This window comes from Xenopus laevis, chromosome 4L (genome assembly GCF_017654675.1).
Source record: "Xenopus laevis strain J_2021 chromosome 4L, Xenopus_laevis_v10.1, whole genome shotgun sequence".
Classification (NCBI taxonomy): domain Eukaryota; kingdom Metazoa; phylum Chordata; class Amphibia; order Anura; family Pipidae; genus Xenopus; species Xenopus laevis.
In genome coordinates this window covers 57,787,695-57,802,934 of record NC_054377.1, presented here as the reverse complement: position 1 = coordinate 57,802,934, position 15,240 = coordinate 57,787,695, and positions in this window count along the sequence as shown.

Genomic DNA, 15,240 nt, shown 5'->3' with positions numbered 1-15,240 from the left:
CATGCTGCTATGTTTTTCACGGAAGTTGAAAATTGATCACTGGAGTGGAGGGGGGAAGATCAGCAGGGGGGTCCTAATACACCCTTATTCTCCATATCATAATTAAAATGTGAGAATGTTTTCATTTGCCTAGATCTGAGGCTGAAATTAAGCATTCACTTCCAGACAGCACAATGATCATTATAATATATCCTGCAATCTTCTATTTACAGCTTCATTTGAATAAGAATAAAAATATTTTGGCCACTGAGCGGGATAATGGAATCATAGTCAACTACAGACAAACTACTGTATACCGCATTTATCAAGTAACCTGACAGATTTGGCACTCATAGGTGGATCAGACCTTGCCAGCAAGTTGCTAGTAATGATCAGTGCACTCCTTTCCAATTCAAATTTTTAAAAATGATTTCCTTTTTTTTCAATATAATAATAAAACAGTTCCTTGAACTTGTTCCAAACTAAGATATAATTAATCCTTATTGAAGGCAAAACAATCGCACTGGGTTTAATTAATAATTAAATCTTATTTAATAGACTTGAGGTATGAAGATCCAAATTACAGAAAGATCAGTTATCCAGAAAACCCCAGGTCCTGAGCATTCTGGATAACTGATTCAGGATATATTAAAGCTTTAATAACTTTGTTTCAGTGTGATTTTTTTATGAGGCTTTATGTGTGTTTGATAAAGAAAACCTCTGGGGCAAATTTACTTACCTCTGAAGTTTTGCCAGCGTTGTCTTCGTCAGGCGTAGATTCGTCAGGGCTGCGCAAATTCATGAAGATCCAAAGTTGCGCACAAGTTACCGATCGTTTGCGAAGTTGCGCTAGCGATGTTACGATCAGCGGTTCGAAGTTGCACTAGCGAAGGCAAATGGCCGTATATGCAGCAGAAAACACATTACACTACACAAGGCCAGGGAACCTTAATAAATGTTTTTTAATGCCCTACTCATGTGCCCACAGTATAGTTTAGGTGTTATCAAATGTAGGGGGGAAGGAGGGTACCCTAAAAAAAAAAATTCTATATTTTTCAGCCTATCACCCTATAAAAAATAAAAGACGCCAGCGTTTTTTTGGGACTTAGAAAAAACTTTTTTTGAACCATCCCTATCTACTCTATTGCACTTTGCCTGGTCTGAGGTGGCGAAGTAAAGGTGCAAGAGGTAACATTCACGAAAATCTGCAAGTTAGTGAATTAGCGTAGTTACTTCCCTTCGCCATAGCGCAACTGTGCCTGGTGTAAGGGTGCGAAGAGTAGGTCCACTTCGCTAGTGAATTTACGGCAGCACCCATTAGTAAATCGGTAAAGTGGCAAAATGACGTCACGCTGGCAAATTTTCGCTAGCGTTAGCCACTTCGCCCTTTAGTAAATTTGCCATGTATAATGTGAACTTTATTAATGAGTGAAATTTTCCCCAAATTAGGTGTGAAAAACGTGCAAGCAAAAAATGCCCATTTACTCCAATGCATTTTTGGAATGAGAAAAAAAATCCCATTGACTCCAATGCATCTGTGCAGAAAAATAAAAAAAAGTCAAATGACTCCAATGTATTTTGCAATGCAGCAAAAATGCACAATGCATTCTGCAAATTTTTTCTAACTGCAGAAAGAATAGTGAATCAGATTGCATTCTTTTTGCATTTTTTCCACACATAATGCAAAGCCAAACAGATTCTCTCATCACTAGTGACCTATTTTATATTCTTGAGGAGAAATAAGAAGATGAAAAGGCTTCCTGACCTTCTTGCTAATCATATGCATTTCTAATATTTTTGGGTGTTTCTTGTTATGTATTAAAAACTCACATTATATTTATCCATTTAGTATGTAAGATGATTTAAGACAAGTTATACAGAACATATTAATTAAGGGTTAATTAGAGCTAAATATATTGATGAAATTCTAGACCAGCTCCCTATAGTTTAGTGCAGACTTGGATATATTTGATGTTCAATCAAATGTGTTTGATGAAGAGGCTCATCTACCATTCTTGAGCGGTAAGCAACATGGGAGGTTTTCCTGATTTGTCTCAATTGTAGTGAGCTTGAAGGAATCTATTCCCATAGACATAGTAGATCTCTACAGAAATATATCACATTAGAACCCCTTATTTTAAACACTGTTATAAATAAAAAAAACATTTCCTGGTAAAAAAATTATATATTTTTTTATAGATCCCAGCTATAGTCAGGTGATCCCACTGGTGTCTAATAAAAGGGCAGCCAAGTTTGGGAGTTTTACTTTCAAAGCAGCGAGTAAGTTGCAGGTAAAACGTATTCGTCCCTTTTGTAAAATGTATAATGAAGCAACAGAATTCTCAATGACTCCGATGAAAATTGAGCTTAGGACTGGCCAGATATGGGATGACTTTGACGTAGTTGGCCAGCTTAAATATATTGCAATATATGGACAAACAATCCCTGTGTTGTTTAAAGGGTAAGGCATTTTTCAGTAGCAGTATGCACAAAATGTCTCTGTCTTAAATATATTGATAATGGGTTGAGTGCAGAGGACTCTTGTATTTGGCTATATGTATTTTGTGGTCACAGCCTCATTGCACCCCCGCCTAATGGTTTTAAAAATTAGTAGTGAGCACAACTTTCCCTTGTTTGTTATAGTGCTGTAGGGACTGCTCCCTAATCAGAAGGTGGAAGGAGCATGTTGCAAGTCTTAAAAACGGCAAGTTCAGGAAGGAGACCTGACTGAATATAAAAGGAGTGAATGGTACCTGAGGGTAAGAGATTCTGGATTAGAGAGTACTGGATCTGCAGCAGAGCAAAGATGCCCACCAGCTACTGTGAAGAAGAAAGGCAAGAGCAACCACTGTCCCTAGTTTCCTCTAAAAGTCAAAGCCCATTTTTTTCATGCATTAGCTCCATTTCTGGGTAGACCATTGAACTTCCCTCACTATAGCATCCCATTTTCATCTTGACTTGTTACTGTACTGTGAAGCAGGCAGTTAATGCGCCACTTATATTGAGACAAGTAGCTTCCCTTCTGCCAGAGTCTTACACAAATAATAACGTTCTCTATGTACTGTTTTAGGAGCTCCTTGTCGACACCGGACTTTATAAGTGCCTTCTGCTTCCCTAAACACTACCATAACCTCTGCTGTTCTCATCCTAAAATAGAAACCTGCTATGTTTTGGGAATTTTATTCCTACAACACCCTGTGGAAACCAAATTCCTAAGATATGTCATTTATACTGTCTGACCCAGTATTTACTGTCATTTTCCATAAGAAAGCAAATTGATAGGTATTCCTTTTGTAATGTACATTTGCATTACATGGCATTGTGTTTGTGCTATGCCTTTCTATATGATAACATAAAACATGCATGCTCCCTGGAATTCTAGCCATGCCAAGGGTAATAACAAATAAAGGTTAATTGCCATTCTAAGTGTGTTGTGTCATTAAATAGTTTATAACTATATCAAATGTTAATATAGTATTCTCTATAGTGTGAAAAGGCTAATGGTTTCCTATTCAAAATAGTCAGGCAAAACAGTGAAGGTCCTGTGTGTTTGCTGCAAAAGTAAAAAGCTAATTACTTACTTTTTATTAATAACTATGTGCAGTCATGCTCCCGATGTTCTGTTTAAACAAAAGAATAACACATATGGAAAGGGATTGGTAAACCACCTATTTTGGGGTTCTTGCCATTAGAGTTAAAATATTCATATTCTAAATTAGCTTTATAGTATCTATCTACATAACTGAATTATATTTAAGAGGATACATGTCAGCAGTCATGAATGAATGAATAACCAATTAAAAATAATATATATATATATATATATAAATATTTCTTGATAATTCTTTTTATTTGATGTTGGAAATGGTTTCTTTTTCTTGAATAATCAGGAACTGCTATTTTTGACTTCTGTTTTTTGCCTTCTGTTGGCCGTGGTCACCAACTACTTTTCTTTTACAAGAACCTGTATTCATTTCATCTGGTCTTCTGGAGATACTGTATCTCACTGTTTATTGTAATCTACTTGCAAGATAACGGGTCCGTTTTATCATGGATCAAACTGGGGAATGCAGAAGGATTTCCAGCAGTTCTCGTGTACTTGAGCAGAAATGTTATTTTGCTAAGGTCGCAAAGGTGGCATTGTAAAATGTTAGCTATGCATGACTTTTAATATGTGTGTCATTAGAAAATAACTTTCTAACAAAGCAATGCAGGCCTTCATCTTTATGCCTGTTTAGGCATAAAGAACTCACACACACAAACATGCACAAATCAATGACCACAGTACAAGGAACCATTTTAGACAACATATAAATGAAAATGTAAAACAATAACCTTGCTATAGGCTTATATATTCTGAAGGGTTGCAAGTCTTTGTACTATTTTATTACTGTTAAAAATGAGTCTTGCATATAACTGAAAAACACTGGGAAAAAAAAATAAATCTGAGCTTCCTTTTATTTTGCTGTATTGTTTCTTCTGTGCATTTGGACCACATACAGAGCCATTTATTGGTATAATTGTGCAGCAATCACAAATGAAAAAAAAATGCAGTAATCAGTCCAGCTGTCCACCCACTAGCAAAGAAGAGAATATAAGCTGTCGAATGAGAAACATAGTAACAGACATCCTCATTTCGAATTTGACCGTTCCCTGGACACTGTTCTATTTTAATATCGTTGTAGAGGCCTATATCGGAGCTCTCCAATTAGTCTAAAAGCAGGCTAGCTACTGCTCTCTGCTGTAAAAGTGTCCCTGTAATAGAGAACTTCTGTCCTGGATGGACAATTTAGGATAATGTTAATAAAGCTTTGAAAATCATACTGATGGCTAGAGTGGAAACACAGTTGCCTTTTTTAAAAATGAATGTTAGTACCAATATCACTATATTCTGTAGTTTTGCAAGCAATATAGGTGCCAGCATGTTAGCTAACATAAATTATTTACCATCAGCAGTAAGCAGGAGGTTAGGGGCATGGATAAACATACATTTTTGGCAATTGTTTTAATCAGGAGAAACGTATGAAATATTTCATTTCTTGATCAAAACAGGGAAACAGAAGCTACTCTGTGTTTGGTCCTTGTGAGGTAGATACTTAGATTGCCAGTATACAACCACCACCCTTCACCCTTTATTATGACTGCTTTGTTAACAGGGGCCCATTATGCAGGGGGGTAATCTGTGCACTGGTAATCTAATTATCTACCTTGCAAGGATTAAACATGCCCCTTTAAATGCATAATTGTGCTGCTCAGCAAAAATGCTTTACATGTAAGGCCTCACCCATAGCATGCAGTGCAGTTTTGGACTCCAGTCCTTAAGAGGGATATAAATGAGCTGGAGAGAGTGCAGAGACTAAGTGCAACTAAACTGGTTAGAGCAGTGATCCCCAACCAGTAGCTCGTGAGCAACATGTTGCTCCCCAACCCCTTGGATGTTGCTCTCAGTGGCCTCAAAGCAGGTGTTTATTTTTGAATTCCAGGCTTGGAGGCAAGTTTTGGTTTTATAGAAACCAGGTGTCCTACCAAACAGAGCCTCCTGTAAGCTGCCAGTCCACATAGGGGCTACTAATAGTCAATCACAGCACTTATTTGGCACCACCCAGGAACATTTTTCATGCTTGTTTTGCTCCCCAACTCATTTTACATCTGAATGTTGCTCACAGGTGGAAAAAGGTTGGGGATCCCTGGGTTAGAGGGATGGAAGACTTAAATTATAGGGTAGACTGTCAAGGTTGGGGTTGTTTTCGCTGGAAAAAAGACGCTTGCGAGGGGACATGATTACACTTCATCAAGAACGACCATAGGGATGCACCGAATCCAGGATTCGGTTCGGGATTCGGCCAGGATACGGCCTTTTTCAGTAGGATTCGGATTCGGCCGAATCCTTCTGCCAGGCCGAACCGAATCCGAACCCTAATTTGCATATGCAAAATTAGGGCTTTTTGTCAGAAAACAAGGAAGTAAAACATTTTCCCCTTCCCACCCCTAATTTGCATATGCAAATTAGGGTTCGGATTCGGTTCAGTATTCGGCCGAATCTTTCACGAAGGATTCGGGGGTTCGCCGAATCCAAAATAGTGGATTCGGTGCATCCCTAAATAAAACGTCTCTTCCCTAAACATACATGTGTTTCTGAAATGCATGATAAAATAGTTGTGCATACAAATATCAAAAAGCGAGCACTATCAATTCAAATATATTAATTCAAAATAAACAACACACCATCCAGTATGGTTGTCCACATACTCAGAGTTCAGAAGTAGTGATGGGCGAATTTGCGCCGTTTCGCTTCGCCGAAAAATTCGCGAATTTCGCGCGAAATTCGCAAAACGGCGCCCGTTTTTTCGACGCCGGCGCCCGTTTTTGACGCCGGCGAATTTTTTCCGCGAATTTTCACGGGAGTTTCGCGAATTTATTCGCTGGCGGCGAATTGCGCAAATTCGCCGCGAATTCGCGCCGGGCGAATAAATTCGCCCATCACTATTCAGAAGCGGATGAAAACTTGACACCTAAAACCTTTACAAAAAAGTTTGAAAAAATTAATGGAAGAAAAAGTGAGTTCCTGAACTTAATTTGCCCATGAACATCAATTGATCATGCGCCTATGCTGTTATATTCGTTGATGTTTTTTTCAACTTTCAAGAATAAACAATTTTAAAACATAATGCTATTCATTTATTATCTCCCTTTTATGTGTTATACATATACTGTAAGATTTGTGTCTGTATAACAAACAGCACAGCAGTGAGCATTGTAGGACGATAATTGCCTGACGTGATTGCACTGGCAGGTCAGCGTGATTACTATACTAGTCTGTACAGAGGTATTTTTGAGCATTTTGCTAAGAACTGTGCAGATGGAAAACATCCCACAATACAGTATTTTCCTCCACAATCCCAACTTCATTGCTGGGGGGTTGTAGAAAAAAAGCACAGGGAGATATTCATGTGACATTTAACTTTCCAGAAGCACAAAGCATCACATCCAGGTCTGGACTGAGAATTAAAATAGGCCCTGACATTTCAGGTACATAGAGGCCCAATCAGCCCACAGAGAGGCCCAATCAGCCCTCACCAGCCTACTAAATACTAACTTTCTATGGCACCTTATAGCAGCCCCTCTGGCATTTGCCAGAACCCACAGATTGCCAGTCCGGGCCTGATCACATCCCTCATGTTATGAAGAGCAAAAAAATATATTACTTGTGGGATCAAAGATAGATGTTACTACCAAATCCTTTCTTGTCTTTGCGAATTCCAGTTTATGTTGCATAGATTGATATGGGTCATGTCCCCTTACACTCTTAGCTTGTTCACGTTTTATATTGTAGTTATGGCTAAGGGCTCCAATCTGTGGGCAAGTGATCATATCATCCATAAAGTAATGGTAACTCTTGGAGCAATACTGGAGTTGTTATGATACACCTCCAGTTCCCCTGTAAGTTTAATAATGAATTAGAAGCAATGATATGCTTGCAGTGGATCCTTCTATCTCTTCTCTTTAGGTTTTTCAGGTCTCCAAGATCTTTATGGACACATTGATGGTAAAATTTTCCAGTCTCCTATCGATGAACATCGCTGATGTGCTTGAGAAGGGATATCCACTTTAGTGTAGTATTTTTACATTTCTTTCACAGGTTCTGGAACACCACCATAAATGCTTTATAGCAGCTATCCACTCATTTATTTATTTGCTGTTTTTTTTTCCTACTTGCTGCAGTCACTTTGTAATGTTAAGATTTGGTGACATATGAGAGGGTACTTAGTAAACTAAAGATATTCCTTACAGACTTCAGTACATACAATTTTAACACTTACATTATCTTCAATTAGCTTGTTTAAGCATATACGTAAGGCTTCCCTCTCCAAATTATTGAAGCATGTTAAAGAGCAAACCTGCTCTATGTCATAATACAACACTTTTATAGTTGTCTGTTCATGCAAGACTGTCACATTGACCGTCCCCAGATAAAGGTACTACCCTAAAATTATTTTATGGGTTTCTTTTTTTCTACAACCTAGTGAAGGTTGACAACGGGGAAAAGGTACATATATGGGTATCATTAAAAAGTTGCCTTTGATGTAAATGAAGAAGCTTATTCGCAGAATAAGCCTTGCTAAAATTTAATGCACTTTCCAAGACTGCTGTGGCAATCATTATTTTGTAGCAGTCTTCCTTTATGTGGCTGCCTGTCCAACAGGTGGAAATGGTACATGGAAGAACAAACAGCTTTAAATGGTAGTAATGAGCCTGAAACATATTTTTTTAGTCTCAAACATTGTATGGACCACAGCAATCTGTCCAGACAACATTCAAACACAAATCTACAATTTTTAACTCGGGATCTTCAACATAGTCATCATCTACAAAGGTGGAATCCTTAAAAGTGGCATTTTGTGGCATTTAGGATTCTCTGCATCATCAAGATGAAAATCACTTTCTGATGAACTCTCTGCACTTGAAGTTGTATGTTTTCCATTTCCATTTGTACATCAAAAGGGGAGCTGCTCGAGACCCAAACCTTGGTGTTAGTGCTGTGGGTCCACTCGGGCCACATTTTACTGATGTTGAACATAAAATTCAGCTTTGTTGAAGGAAGTCACACTTCCTGTACCTAAAGAGAGAGAGAGAGATTGAAATCCAAAAGGTCACACACATTGTGCTTTGATTTTTTTTATTTTCACAGTAGTGCACGTGAAAGCATTTTTCCTGTGATGGTTTGGATTAGAATTCGTACCTTTGCTTTTAGTTTAATATGAAATAATCTGTAGAGATGCCAATGTCTCTACATGCACTAGGGTTTGGGAGTCCCCCCTTTAGTTCCTGCCAATAGAGGTTTTGAAGAAAACAAATTAGCTGATGATGATGTACTTGCCAGATCCCCACATGACTCAGTGTATAGACACACAGCTACTTTATCATCTTTTTTTAATTTTTATTAAGGTGGAGTTGTTGCTGATTTTTAACTTCAATAGATCTCACAGCACCTTCCGTAGAATCAATTTAAAAAGCGTTTATTGGTTTAGATGGCTGGGATCTCCAAAAAGCAACAACGTTTCAGGCCGAAGCACAGCCCTATTTTACAATACGTCATCTATAGGCCAATAGAGAGAATACCATCTGACAAATAAAGGACAGATCAAAAAACGAAAAATGTAGCAAAAAGAATTATTTTAAACGAAAAAATATATGTAACAAAAATGCCAGACATGGCTACCTTTATAGATGCAATGTGGTATAAACAGAATGTCCATATCCTTTCTTTTGTTGCAGCAATCCAGCTGTAATCATTAATATCCTAACACAGTATCTGTAATAAAAATAGGATTTAAGAATTTTTGCCTGTCCTGTATATTTTGTCAATATTCTAACATTATCTAAAAACATTTAGTAAAACCAAATTTATCCGAATATGGGGTATAAATCATGCTCTTGATTAAGACCATGGGGTTCCAAAGTTTCCAGGCGGTGTATACACATTACCTCTTTTTTTTAATAGCGCTTTTGTAAAGAATTAAGTATTTTTATCGGTGGGTTTAACAAAGAGGTCCGTAACAAGTCTTCCTTCTCTCTTTATCACCAGAGTGTCCAAAAAGGCAATCTGGTCAAAATCAGAGTGAATAGTAAATTTAATAAAGGGGAGTGCAGTAGTAATGTCATTATGAAAGGCACCTAGGGTCCATGGGGCCCCTGTCCAAATAGTGCACATCAAAACCATGTGATACAGTACTGTAGGAACAAATTATTTGGATATATGAATTTACATTCAAAATCATTCATAAAAATGTTGGCATAGGTGGCCACATTGGACCCCTTATCTGCAAAAAAAAATTGATCCTAAAAAATAAAGTAACTGTTGTATAACACCAATTCCAAACCATGTGAGACAAAAAAAACAATAAAAGTATCATGCATCAGCTCAGTACGAACTGTCTCCACACTCCCATCATGTGGGATGGAGTTGTAGAGGCTCTCCACATTAAATGTGACTAGAATTTAGATAAAAATCATTTGTACCTTTCAAATATGATCTCTGTTTTGCCACATAGCAATTAATAATTTTTCAATGAAAATGCAGAATGGAGATAATACAGAGTCCATGCATGAAATTATTGGACTCCAATTGTTCAGTGTAAAAATAAAAACTGGGTAAAAAGATAGGCTGTTCAAAATAAAAAATGTTTTTAATATAGTTAGTTAGCCAAAAATGTAATGTATAAAGGCTGGAGTGACTGGGTGTCTAACATAATAGCCATAACACTACTTCCTGCTTTTCAGCTCTCTTGGTTTACATTGACTGGTTACCCTGGTTACCAGACAATAACCAATCAGAGACTTGAGGGGGGGGGGGCACATGGGTCATATCTGTTACTTTTGAATCTGAGCTGAATGCTGAGGATCAATTGCAAACTCACTGAACATAAATGTACCATGTGGCCCCCCTTCAAGTAGCTGACTAGCTCAGAGTTATAGAGCTGAAAAGCAGGAAGTAGTGTTCTGGCTATTATGTTACACATCCAGTCACTCCAGTCTTTATACATTACATTTTTGGCAGAAAATAGAAAGTCATTGGAAAGTGTCGTTATTTCTGGTGATCTATCTGAAACCAACTAGTTGTTTGAAGGTGAACAACCCCTTTAATTACTCCTAATATATAATGGATAGTAAAATTCAGCTGTGCCATTGAACTAAAAACAGTTACCACAAATATGACAGGGGCAACTTTTGCCACTTTGACAGGCACTTGAAAGGAACAGTTCAGTGTAAAAATAAAAACTGGGAGCGGCTGAGAGAGGCTGCACAAAATACAAAAAATGTAATGTATAAAGGCTGGAGTGACTGGATGTGTAACATAATAGCCAGTACACTACTTCCTGCTTTTCAGCTCTATAACTCTGAGTTAGTCAGCGACTTGAAGGGGGGCCACATGGTACATTTCTGTTCAGTGAGTTTGCAATTGATCCTCAGCATTCAGTTCAGATTCAAAAGCAACATAATTTGTATGGTCTACTTTTTATTTCTACACTGTTTACATTGCAAATTGGTGCGTTTTTAAAAAAAAAAATGTTTTTCTGCAACAGTATCCGTTTAACTCAAATGTATTATTTATAGGCAATCCTTTAAGTTGAATGCTTTCTTGCATTTAATTTGCATGTTCTTTCCACAGTAACCCTTGGCTGACCTTATGGACTTGGGTGTAAGGTAATAGTGATGTCATTTCCTGTGATATAGGCATTTTAATTATTTTCCAATGATTGCAGTCACCTGAGAAAGGGTTCATGCTAAGCTGAAACATGTAGTGTGAATAAAAGTACATATACAGCCATCCCTTGTATTCTACACAATTCGTTTCAGTTGCCATGCCAACTGGATTAATGCATTACTCTTGTCTGAAATAAGGCAGCTTTTCTACGGGGTATCATTTGACATGACTTTAAATGCCAATTAGGAAGCCACTGGGAAAGGCTCTTGTACAGCAACTGGTATTAGATAGGAGATTTTCATCTGAGACCTAAGCCTATTAGTGGGTTAATTTCTTAAGCTGCGGAGTTGCAAATTATTTCAAGACAGATAGCAGAAGACTCTTGAATCAATACGCTTTTCCTGTACTACAAGAGAATTTTATACTGTACATAGTTTGTGGCTAGGGCTCGGTGCTAATGGTATATGTTGCATTCTCTGTTCCTTCACCCACCCACTGGAAGCAGATTTTCCAAAAGTTTCTTATTTAAAGAAGATGTGATTAGCAATGTCCATGCTTTTTTCTATCTGAATCACTGGACACTACTTTTTGTTAAAGGAGAACTAACCCCCCCCTTTAGCCAAAAGTCCCCACTGGCCCCCCTCTCTGCCTCCCCCTGCCCAGTCTTATCTCTGGATTGTGTCCCCTCTAGAAATACTGACCACACATGCAGAGTCAGCACAGCACAACTTATGGGCGCCATCTTTGGTATTCTTCGAGTCCCTTCGGGAATTTCCGTTACTTTCGGTGCATGAACATGAAGGTTTTTCCAACTACACATGCGCCAATATGTGCTCACATTATGAAGAATACCAAAGCACCGAAGATGGTGCCCTTGAGCTCTGCATATGCGGTCAGTATTTCTAGAGGGGACACAATTCAGGGGTGCAGGAGGGACACAGGGAGGGGGCAGCGGAGGGGGCCAGTGGGGCTTTTGACTAAAGGGGGGTTTAGTTCTCCTTTAAAGGGGCTATTGACACAACATTTTTCATAAGCATAAAGGGGCCCACTTAAGATTACTCATGCACAAGCAATTTCAGATACCACTTGCAGCAAAACGTAGGCTTGACTTTTAATATAAAAAACAAAGGGTTCCAAGTAGTTACAGGCCCATATCTCTGATTAATGGAGATATTAAACTCTTCGCAAAAATTATTGCCAATAGAATAAACTCAGTTCTTCCCCAACTAATTGATCCTGAACAAGTTGGTTTCATACCAGGTATAGAGGGCAGAGACAACACCAACCGATTGATCAACATATTGCATTGGACTAAAACACACGATACCCCACTCATGCTCCTCTCCACCGATGTGGAGAAAGCCTTTGATAGAGTCAATTGGTCTTATATGTTCTCCTGCCTGGAACACATTGGTGTTGGTCCCAAAACAGTTCAGTGGATTAAAGCCTTATATGACAGCCCCAGCTTAGATAGATGCCTGTATAAACCTTTGTCGTGGTTTGGACGCATGAATGTGGTTAGGATGAATATTATTCCTCGCATACTTTATATTTTTCAAACAATTCCTTTGCAACTCCCTGACTCCATCTTAGACTCCTTACAATCTGCCATCACTAAATTCATCTGGCATAACAAAAAAATCTAGATTGAGCCATAAACTACTTATAAAAGATAAGTTCCAAGGAGGGGTGTCTCTACCTGATTGCAAATTATACTACTATGCTGCTGGATTAGGGCGCATCATTGATTGGTCGCACCACATTGACAATAAACTCTGGATTGAAATTGAGCAACAAGCTACTTCTAGCTCTCTACTACACCTACCGTGGCTAGACAAAAGATACAGGCGAATCAAATACATGGACCATCCACTCCTTACTCATACTCTCTCGCTGTGGGACAAATGTCGCCTTAGATTTAAATTTACCCAATTCCCCTCCCCGCTAATTCCCATAATTAATAATCCAGCCTTTCCTGCAGGCCAACAAACTAAATATTTCTCCCACTGATTGATAAAGGATAATTTACAACTTCTACATCTATTAGATAACCGTGATTTTATAGTTAAAGAAAAATTCCAATTGCTCCACCCGTTTTCACCCACTGACCATTACAAATTCGCCCAAATTAAACATTTTTTCCAGAGTATGGGAGGTTCCTCTGCACTGGGACGAGAACTGACTCCGTTCGAATCCCTCTGCTCCACTGGGATGGCTCCAAGACACATAATTTCTATATTTTACAAACTACTGCGTCAACCTCACCAATTCATATCTCCATCCTACCTGGCTCGGTGGTCGACCTTAGCCGACTGTATGCTCAAATTATTTAAAAGCTCCAGGTGTTGTAGACTGCAAGAAACTAACTATAAGATAATCTCTAGATGGTACTTAACTCCTTCCAGACTCAAACGCATCTTTAAACACACGAGCGACAGATGTTGGAGATGTGGAATTGGGGAGGGAACGTTGTTACATATTTTCTGGTCCTGTCCACTTATCGTTCCTTTTTGGAATACTATTAGACAAACCATGAGCCATATCCTACAGTTTGATATTCCTGACGATCCGGCGTATGTGCTGTTGTTCCATATGGATAAATCACTTCGCAATTTCACTTCCACTATTGAACCTCTCCTGTTGAATGCAGCTAAAATGTTGATCCCATTAAAATGGAAGCAAACTACCTCCCCCACATTACAAGATTGGTTTCATAAGATGGAAGAGCTACACAAGTTTGAACAATTATCATTGTTTGATACTGATCCAAATCTCAGTTATAATGCTAAGTGGTATAGATGGATTTCATTTAAGGAGTCGGATTACTATAAAAAATCACTCTCCTAGGAGTTTAACATAACCTTCTTTCAGTGTCATGTTCAATGTATAGCCTGGCAATTCCTGTTTCTCACTTGCCTCCTTGCTGTTAACTCAGCGCATTTTTTTTTTTTATGGTTTCGCTGTGTGACCCTATGTTGTCATTTATTAATGTAATGGAGATTCCGATGTGGCTTGTATATACAGCACTGTATTTTCCTTTCCTTCCATGTCATACTACCCCCTCTGTTTTACCCCCATTTTTATGTTTTCTTTTTGTGTATAAAACTCTCAATAAACAGTTATTTCAAAAAAACAAAACAAAGGGTTAAATACAGTGGAAGAGACAAGAGAGAAATTCCCAATCCCAAACTTAAATTAGAAGCAAGAAGTGAAAAAAAGCACAAAGGATTTACACCTTCTTATGTAAGAGTTTAATATAATAAAATTATGGATTTTATGTATATTATTTTAAAATACAGGTATGGGACCTGTTATCCAGAATGTTTGGGACCTGGGGTTTTTCAGATAACAGCTTTTTTCATAGTTTGAATCATCATACCTCAAGGAGCCCATTTATTAAACCTTAAATTTATCCTTAAAAAACTGCTAAAAATTTGAATCTGAAAATATTCCATCTCAAACCCTGAAGTTGTTTCTTGACATTGTGATCTGCACTGGATAATCCGATAAAGTCTGTTTTTTTGTCCGATAAACCAAAAAAAGTTGAGTTTTCGCAGCAAAAATTAGAGGAGTTTTGGATCATCAGTTGTAAGATACAAAATGATGCTGTGGGTGAAGGAGTCAGTGGAGTTAGTGGCCCCAACAGAGAGACATAAAAAGGACAAATAAATCCTCACACAGGCTTGGGGTTGAGGTTGAGGTTGTTGTAGTAGGGGTAGTTCTATAACAGCTGTTGAATTTCACTTGCAAAACTATATATATATATATATATATATATATATATATATATATATATATATATATATATATATATATATATATATATATATATATATATATATATATATATATACATATATATATATTTAATAAATCCAAAAGTAACCACACTCTTACCCGAGTCCAATGGCGGATGCTAGGATAAAGGCCCCAATGAAGGCCGGAAAGTTGGACACACGATGACTCAATAAAATTGTTTGGAAAATTATCGGAGTGCTGGTCCACTGTACACGAGATATATATATATATATATATATATATATATATATATATAT